The 9,442-nt window shown below is 43.5% G+C and overlaps 1 long non-coding RNA gene across 1 annotated transcript in view; it reads left to right on the top strand.

Moving 5' to 3' along the window:
• The first annotated feature begins 932 nt into the window (after positions 1-932).
• The window catches only part of LOC122807978, a 9,452-nt gene continuing 942 nt past the window's right edge, over positions 933-9,442 (top strand). Inside the window, exons 1-2 of the long non-coding RNA XR_006365746.1 lie at positions 933-944; positions 3,326-3,329. This is a non-coding gene — a long non-coding RNA (uncharacterized LOC122807978). The remainder of the gene's footprint in view (positions 945-3,325; positions 3,330-9,442) is intronic.

Raw genomic sequence — 9,442 nt, forward strand, 5'->3', positions numbered from 1 at the left:
CCATGTGGCCATCGCACCATGTATGACTGTGATGGCACGTGCAGCCTTGCTGGAAAGGGCTGCATGGTATGGCAGGGTATATCATATACATGGCACAGGGATGTGTCCCACCTGTGGGATACCAGTATTGGGAGGGTGGCTGTCCATTCCATATGTCATTTCTATGGGTACATGGACATGTTGCATGTCTATCATCATGGGGTGGACAATGGCCTTCTGCTATGTAGGCAGCATGCTGCTTGGTGGGGGTGTGTATGGTGCATGCTGGTATCACACATCCATGCATACACATTACCCTTAACAGGTGCTATGTGCTGTGATATTGTTCAACACAGTGCTGTATATGCCCAAAAGGTGATATCCCATGCACATGGATGGTACCCCTGCCTGACATGGGTTCCACATATGTCTACATCCAGTGCCTGCTGCCACCACCATGTCGGCGGGTGCACCACACAGCACCATCCCTCCCACAGGGACCATGGTGTTGAGCACAGCCTAGGTATTCATTTATGGGGACGGGGATGTTCACATAGCGGGGGCACTGCTGGTATCATCCATCAGGCCATACACATATGACGCACACCTCACACACACAGCCCATTCAGTATGTTGTTCGCAACACTGACACAGCTATACTGCTAGGCCAGGGCCATTCCCAGCCATGCATACACAGATGCATAACACGTCTGTCTGTGGCATGGGCTACAATGACGGTGGGGTTCAACACATACCGTGTTCGACTGTGGCTGGCGCTGATGTTCTGTGCACAAGTCAACACAGTAACCCTGTTCTACTGTAGCCAGTGGTGATGTGCTGTGCACATGTCAATGGTGCACATTGTGTTGGTGTCTGTCTGTCAACAGGACACTGGTGGAACACACAAGGGTATTTGTAATCAAATATGCATGCCGCCCTGTACAGCTGTACTGCTACCATCTCAGGTGCTAATGTGTCATGGACATGCACATCTTACCCGGAAAGGTGATAATGGATTGCCACCCGTACCCATCACCTCTTGTGGGTTGCTATTATCCAACACCCTATTTGTAATGTATGTTCAGGCTATGCACCTGTGCAGGACATGTGGGCATGTAATGCACTACTGTGTACCTTTGCACCCATTGCACAACATGTCACACAGGTACACTGGCAGCCATACACTTCACAGCTTGATGACGGTATGAAAGGTGTTGTACACACGTAACACATATCCTGTGGGACATGGTCATATGTACAGGCATGTCCGACAGTCATGTGCCAGTGCTACCCCTATATGATGGATATGCCGTACATGTGGCAATACAGCAACTGTCACATGTACTCGTGCAATGCCCCCCTACCAACACTGAGTGGTACTGCCTGTGGGGGATGTGCGTCTGCATCCATGCTGTGCCCATAGCTGTCAGTTGTACATCATTACATGCAACGTACCTCATTTGGTGTTCTAACGGGTGCATGATCATCACGGCTCCACATTGGTTGGGTCTGTCACACAGTCATTGTTGTACACGGTTTACATGCCAGCCATGGCTTACTATATGTGAATCAATGTAATTCATTGGGATACCATAATTATACATTAGAGCAGCGTATTCCAGCCATCATATAGCCTTCCTAGATGACACTGTTAGCCAGCCAGTAGTAGGTGTTCCGCCATCTGCACATTAGTCACACAGTACGAGGCTACTATTACCCATTCTGGTGACAGGGTGCTGATGGCTGTGGATGGGTGTGATGCTGTCGACAACCATGACTGTACCTGACGGTCACGTATGGATGGGTAACATTCACAACACACATCTACCTTCACGTAGTACCACATCATCTACAACAATGGACATTCCTGCCAGAACAATGTATGCAGTATGTCTGTATGACCACTGTAAGCACCACTGGTGGCCCCCAGCATGGCAGCCGACAGCACCAGTGTATATCCCGCAGACCCATGGGTTACATGATTCACAATGCACCAGTCCCGGATGACCCTGTTGTGGATCACATTGTAGTTTCACACATCATGTTACACAAGGCATCATGCACTGGGATGTTGCGGACGGGTGAACAGCTCTGCAACTCAACATACGCACTCATGATACATCACCTGGTACAATATACCTCTCATACAACATGTTATTGTGACTGCCCTGTGATGGCAATACACAGACTACGTGTACTGGGACATGTGATGGCTCACCGGTGTTATAGCCTTCTGGGTGTGTGTCTAGCCAAGTGTACAGTAGGCAGTGGTCTGAACACAGGGACACTGTACATTGACCTACTGTGTCACTGCAACTGTTGCCTATGCTCCTACTGTTATTGTACAGGCATGTGGTATGTGACCGCTATGACAGTCCTGGTCGTCCACAATGCTGTGGCACTCATGACCTGCAGCCATCGGCCTGGGGTGTGGAGCACACATGTACATCTTCACATGCTATGTTTTTTTTTGGTTTACATTGCCGTGGGCTTATGCTACGCCTGCGCCACTTCGTGAATCGCTATATGCCTTCATTTGCATGGTGCAACAACGCACATGGTGTGTTTAGCATACCTAAGCCGGGGGCTGCGCAGATCCGGCGCACGCCGGTAGTGCACGTGGGATTGGATCGTACCTGAATCGCTCGGCGGCCATATTTGGCATTGTAATGCCTACGCTATGCGTGCGCCTGGCGCAAGGTTCATGAATCCTGGGGACCATTTTTGTTGGAGAATAGATTTCTTTACTATGATTAAGTTTATTTAATCTTTTAGTCTTGTTAGCTAGTATATTCATGGATCTAGGATTTATAGAATAAGTTATTAAGTTTATATTTTTCAAGATTTATCTTGACTTTATGGATTAAAATGTCCATATATTTATTGTTTAAATGATTTATTTCACTCATTCTATCTTTCTTATCTGGGTTTTTTTGAAGCATCAAGCCTTAAAGCATCTAAATTTGTTTGTATATCTTGAAGGTCTTTATCCCACAAAATTATTTTCTTTTTATACCAGTCAATAATTTTACCATATAGGTAAGCTTATAAAGCATCCCAAATATATACTTCAGAAGTCCCCTGTGTACTATTAAGTTCAATAAAATTTTGTACTTCTGTAGTGAAGAAATCAATGAAATCTTTCAGTTTAATTATGTAGGCTGGTATCCTATTAATTTGAACATTAAATGTGGAGTTTAGTATAAAATCAAATGTTATGGAATTATGGTCCAAAAGGGGACATGAAATCACTTTTGAGTTTGATAAGAAATCAGTTAAGTTATCGGAAATGAATACCCTATCTATTCATGAATATGAATTATGTCTATGTGAATAGAATGTATAGAACAGTGACTTAGTGTCAGTAAATTTATTAATATCTTTCATCATATATGAATCTGAAAATTCATTCAGTAATTTAGCTATAGTTGGATTATTCCTTTTACCACTGGTGCTAGAGCCTTTATGTCAGAAATACAATTAAAATCCCCACCAAGAATAATACTACCCTTAGAAAACTGAACTATATGTTCTGTATGTTGTTTCACTGTTGTAGGTCCAATGCCAGGAATCCAATACATATTTATTAATGTCAAAATGTTCTTATTGAATTCTATAATAACTGAAGATAACATCCCCTTGTTATCTTTGTAGGTATCAATTATTTTAGGCATAGGTAATGTATTTTTCCATAGTATGGCCACCCCCTTTCTTTGTGTATGTTATGAGCTAATCAAAAGTTTGTAGGATTTGGATTCCAATTTTGTGACATCTTCAGTTAGTAGATGAGTTTCTTGGAAAAATGTTAATTGAGAATTATGCAATCTAAGATATTTGTTCAAAGATCTTCTCTTATTAGGATTATTTAATCCGTTGATGTTTAATGATGTACACTTTAATGATGTCATGAAACATTAATGTTCTGAATATCTGTTGTTGAATAACTCCTTTTTTCCCATATTTTATAAGTCAATAGAAATTGACTATTAGGAATACAATTATAATTTACACATGAAACATATAAAACTTTTATCCAATGAAATATGTTTATATCAAATTCAATTTTGTAAGACTTGGTGAACATCATGATAACTATTAACAGAAACTTATAACATTTACTAATAACATAGACTCTTTCAAACCCGCCCGGAGTTAAAAACTCCTAATTTGAGTGACATCTGTCACCCAAATTGACCATCAAGCTAGTAACAACACTCATCTCCTTCCTGTCTAAATATATATGTTGTTGCATAATTTAACAAACACACATTAGAACTGTATGTACCAATTCAAGAAACAAATTAAAGTAAATCAAATGTAACTGTTTCATTTTAACTTTGTGAAATGAATTCAAAGTATCATAAATACCAATCATGTTTTACATAAATAATACAAAAGTCATAACTAATTTATATGTAATAAACTACTATAATGATCAATAAGTGGACTAATCCTCTGTCTCTTTATGTATTGTGCCAATATCTAATAACACTGTTTCCCCATCTCCATGTATCTAAAAACAAGTGCATAGAAAGTATTACATTTTAGTTTCCCATTGTAGTATGAGATTCCAATAAAAGTGCTCAGTATTTTCTAAGAAGGAATTTATTCCCTTTCTTTCCTTTAAGACCTTTAGTAATCTGGAAGAACTTTTAGATTTGTCAGAATATATCAAAATACTAGTTTATATGGTAAACATCCATATCTGAGACTATACTGTATGCAGCAAGCTATATTTATATAGAATATATTACATTTCAATCATTATTTGTTTATTTTCTATCTGTACTAGAATTATTCTCATTTTTGATTTTTATGTCTTATAAAAGAATATTAACTTCTGCTTTGGTCTCATGTAAAGATTTATGGGCAGGATTCAGGAAGACTTATAGGTTCATAGGTTCATAGGTTCATAGGTTCATACTAGGCTATCTGCCCGAGGGCATTTACAAGCCTAGCCCATCGTTTTGTGGCTTACGCCACCCCTTTAGTATGGGGAACTATACCCATTATTTTGCTGTGCCTCTGTCGAGCAGTGACACTGAGGTAATCCCTGGGGTATATCTGTGATCTCCCATCCATTGGTCAAGATTTCTCTTGAACAAGGCCAGCGAGGTGCTCTGCCTCACATGTACCGGGATTTTGTTCCACAGCATAGGAGTCTTTGGGTGATGAATCTATCCCTCCAGCACGTCCTATTAATAGCGTGTCAAGGTTTAAGTCTCCGCCCTTGTGGCTCTGATGGATCTAGATTTTTTGAGGTGAAGCATATTCATCAAATCTGGGTTTGACATGGCCTTGTATGTTAGGCAAAGGTCACCTCTGAGCAATGATGCGACTGAATAGAGCTGGAGTTCTTTCAGTCGGGCAGCATAGGACAGATTTTGAGACCCTTTATCCTTTTGGTGAGGAACTTTTGTGGCCTCTCCAGCTGCTGCAAGTGTCGGGTCAGATACATTCCGAATGGGGCATTGTACTCAATCATTGGTCTGATGAGTGATGAGTAAAGGGAGACTATGACCTCCCTTGATCTAGATGAGAATCCCTTCATGATAAGGTGGGCAATGTAGAAGGTCTTCCTAACTACTTTAGCTACATGGGTGTCGAATGACAGACTACTATCAACCTGGGTCCCCAGGTCCCTGATAACTTCTTCTGTGCTCAGTGGATTGCCACCTATTTGGTAGCTAGGGGTAACCTTGTTTTTCCCGAAGGGTATGACTATGCATTTTTTGGCATTTAACTTTAGGCCGTGGCTCTGGCACCAGTTATCCGTTTCTGTGAGACCCTTCTGAAGGAGTTTAAGAGTAGTGTAAGCCTCCATGTAAGCCTCCCGATCCAGGAACAGCCCAAACCTCCGTGTAAGAGACAGCTAAAACGTCTCTTACACGGGCTGGGCGTGGAAATGCTCAATACCTCATTTGCAGCTCAAAGATATGCAAATGAGGTATTTGAGCAATCCAGGAAGCCCAAAGCAGTCCGTGTAACGGACGTGTTAGCTGCAGAAATGTACTCAGCTGACAACTGAGTACATTTCTGCAAAATTGACAACGGAGCTATGTCAGCTCCAAATAAAGGGTGCATATGTTTCATCTAGCATGCCAATGGCCAAATATGTGGCCATTGGCATTAAAAAGTGTTGCAAAATTATTTAAAATAACTTTTTTGTTTCGTGGGATTTTGATGTTTAACTGCAAGCTTTTACCCGTGCAAATGGTGCGCTGCCTAAAAGTGAAAACCGACTTATAAGCCCACAATTGTGGGTTTTATGTATTACATGGAATGACAATGCAGGGACTAGCAGACCAAAAACAATATGGCCTCCGTGTAGTGGTTGCCAAGGGGGGAAAGTTCAGTGTAAGAGATGTAACTAAGCATTACTAGGCAATCCTATGTAAATGAGGGTTACAATACTGAATCACACTGCCACATAGGTAATGAGCACTTTCCGAGTAGTGTAAGATTTACAGAAGGGGGAGGAATAGAGTAAGAGGTAGGTGACATCACGGGGGGGAATGATAGAAATAAATGTATCACATTGGAGGGCAGTGTAACGTGACAGATGACAGACAGACATCAGAGAGAGAGGTGTGTCCCAACAGAACACTAGGAAAGTCAAGAAATAGAGGGTGCACACTATCCCTACACTCAAACTTACTTGATATAGGTGCATGCGCGGGTGTGCGCGCATGTAAGGCAGGTTCAACATGTGGGAGCGTGTTGCAAACCGTTTACAACAGTTTGCGCGGGCGTGCACATGTGTAAGGCAATGTGCGTGCATTTCACACTGTGCAAGGATGTGTGCGCGCGTTTAAGTAACTGTGAGCGTGCTTAAGCTGGTGTGCACATTGCTCCCCCTGAGGAAGCAGAGGAAAAAGGAAACAACCAGACTACAAGGAAGCTGCCAGAGGATACTGCTGGAGTTAATTGGTGAGAACAATTGGAAGCAGGCAATTAGACAGGCAGACTGGAAGCCCAACCCAGCACTTAAAACACTGCAAACAGCAGTGCATGGTGTTTCTCTCGAGAGATACTGCAAGAAAGGAGTAAGCTATCAGAATTGAAAACTGAAAAAAGCTGAACTCAGAGCAGAAATGCTAGGGGCTGCCATAGCTGTTATAATCAGGCATAGGCGAATTGCTGAGGGTGGTGACAATGCAGATGCTGACAGACAACCCAGAGTGAGGAGAAGGAGAATAGTATAAAGGCCCAGGGTCACCTACCATGGGTTACATGAGCTGGAGATAGCAGAGCGCTACAGAGTGGACAGAGACCTTCTGCAGCAAATTGTTGAGCTGTTCAGGCCACGTCTCACACACAGAACCAACAGAGGGGAACCCATCCCAGTGGAAACCAAGGTATGTGTTGGCCTAAGAATACTAGCAACAGGTACCTTCCAGAGACCAACTGGTGATATGATGGGGATATCACAGACATCAGCCTCCAGGGTACTGCACCGGTTCCTGGATGCCATGTCAGCACATGTCGGTGATCATGTATATTTCCCCAATGCCCGTGAGGTATTGGCCAGCAATATGCGTCTCTTCCAGCAAATAGCGGGATACCCTGAGGTACTGGGTGCAATAGACTGCACGCACATACGCATCAAAGCACCAGCCGGTGAATGGGGTAGAGCCTATATTAACCACAAGGGATTCCCCTCCATCAACTGCCAGGTCGTGTGTGATGCCCAGGGCATAATAATGAATGTGTGTGCTGGCTGCCCTGGGAGCTGCCACCATTCCCACATCTGGCATCTGACACAGCTCTACCAATCATTTGCCAGTGGGGACTTCCCACACGGACACCTAGTGGGGGATGCAGGTTATGCACTTGAGCCGTGGCTGATGACACCCATCAGAAATGCACACACACCTGAACAGGAATGCCATAATGAGGCACACGCACAAATACGTAATGTCATAGAGCGTGTGTTTGGGCTGCTCAAGTCATGGTTCCGGTGTCTGGACACATCTGGTGGAGCCTTGCAGTACACACCAACTACATGTACCCAAATGATCATGATATGTACTATGCTACATAATATGATGCTGCGGAAACAGCTGCAGCAGGACCAGCATAGGGCTGGGCCAAACATACCCCCACCATTGCCAAGGCCACCACAGGCAGAGGGTGACTCGGAGGAGGAACAACCTGACCTTGCCCAAGTAGGCAGAAGGAGGTGTGCCCAGTATGCCCTGGCCTTGGCAAAGAGGCAACGCATAGCACATACACTGGCTCAGTAGGAACACTGGGACTGATACCCCCTCGACCCACTCATATAGTAACAGGGATGCCTAACATGACACAACCTGCTTCCAAACATGTACAGGGAGTGTAGTATGTGCATCCGACAGAGGCAGCCCTGCAGCACCACCTGAGGCATGAATGCCATGTGTTAAGTAATGTAACACCATGTACCATATGCACACCTGAGGACCTGACTAACATCCACCTCACCAATCATAAACCACAAAAACACAAACCCACCTTCATAGGTACCACAGGGATAGGAACCTAGATGTAATGCTACCCAATGCCAGAAGTATAAACAGCAAGATCGTGCAGTGTAAACGCACACAGTATAGAGAATGTAGATATCAGTGCTGTAATAGAAAACTGGGTCAAAGCCCACATCAGCACCCTAACACTACCAGGTCACACCTCATACAGGGATGTACATGTGCAAAAACATGGAACAAGCTACAAAACGAGGGTGACTAGCAATACATGTCATGGATAACCACACCCCCATGTTGGTAGCACAACAAGAAGCAACATGGATTAGCCATGGTCAAATACCAATGGCTAAAACTGCCTACTATTATATAGCTTGCTGCATACCACTGTCCTAATAGCAGGAACTGCACCAGGCCTATGTTGGAATACAGGAAGATATCAAGCCCCCCAAACCACATTATATTGCTTGACTGACAATACCTACACATACACCATAGTTTCATAGTTTACTACTAGGCTATCTGCCCTAGTGCATTTATAAGCCTAGCCATAGTGATGTGGCTATTGCCACCCCTTATAGTGGTAATAAGTGTACAGAATAGATTCCAAATATTGTGCCTCTGACTTAGTATCACATTATGACCCCCTTACTTAATCGAATAACTTGACTGTGCCTCTGTCTAGTAGTGACACAGGGAGGACCCCTGGGGTAAACCTACAATCTCACATCCACTTGTCCAGATTTCTCTTGAAGAGAGACAGTGAGGGACTCTGTCTAACATGAACTTGGATTCTTTGCTAGAGTGTGAGAAGCCTCTGAGTTATGACTCTGTCCCTCCAGCATGTCCTATACATGTATGTGCTGAGGTTCAAATCTTTAGCTCTCATGGTTCTGGTGGATTTGGATTGCTTGCAGTGGAGCATGTCCACCAAATCCTGATTGGACATGGTCTTGTATGTCAGGCATAGGTCACCTGTAAGCAGGCGGTATGCTACTGAAAAA

The sequence above is a fragment of the Protopterus annectens genome, chromosome 8.part0, assembly GCF_019279795.1.
Source record: "Protopterus annectens isolate FY-2018-M chromosome 8.part0, PAN1.0, whole genome shotgun sequence".
NCBI classification, from domain to species: Eukaryota; Metazoa; Chordata; order Ceratodontiformes; family Protopteridae; genus Protopterus; species Protopterus annectens.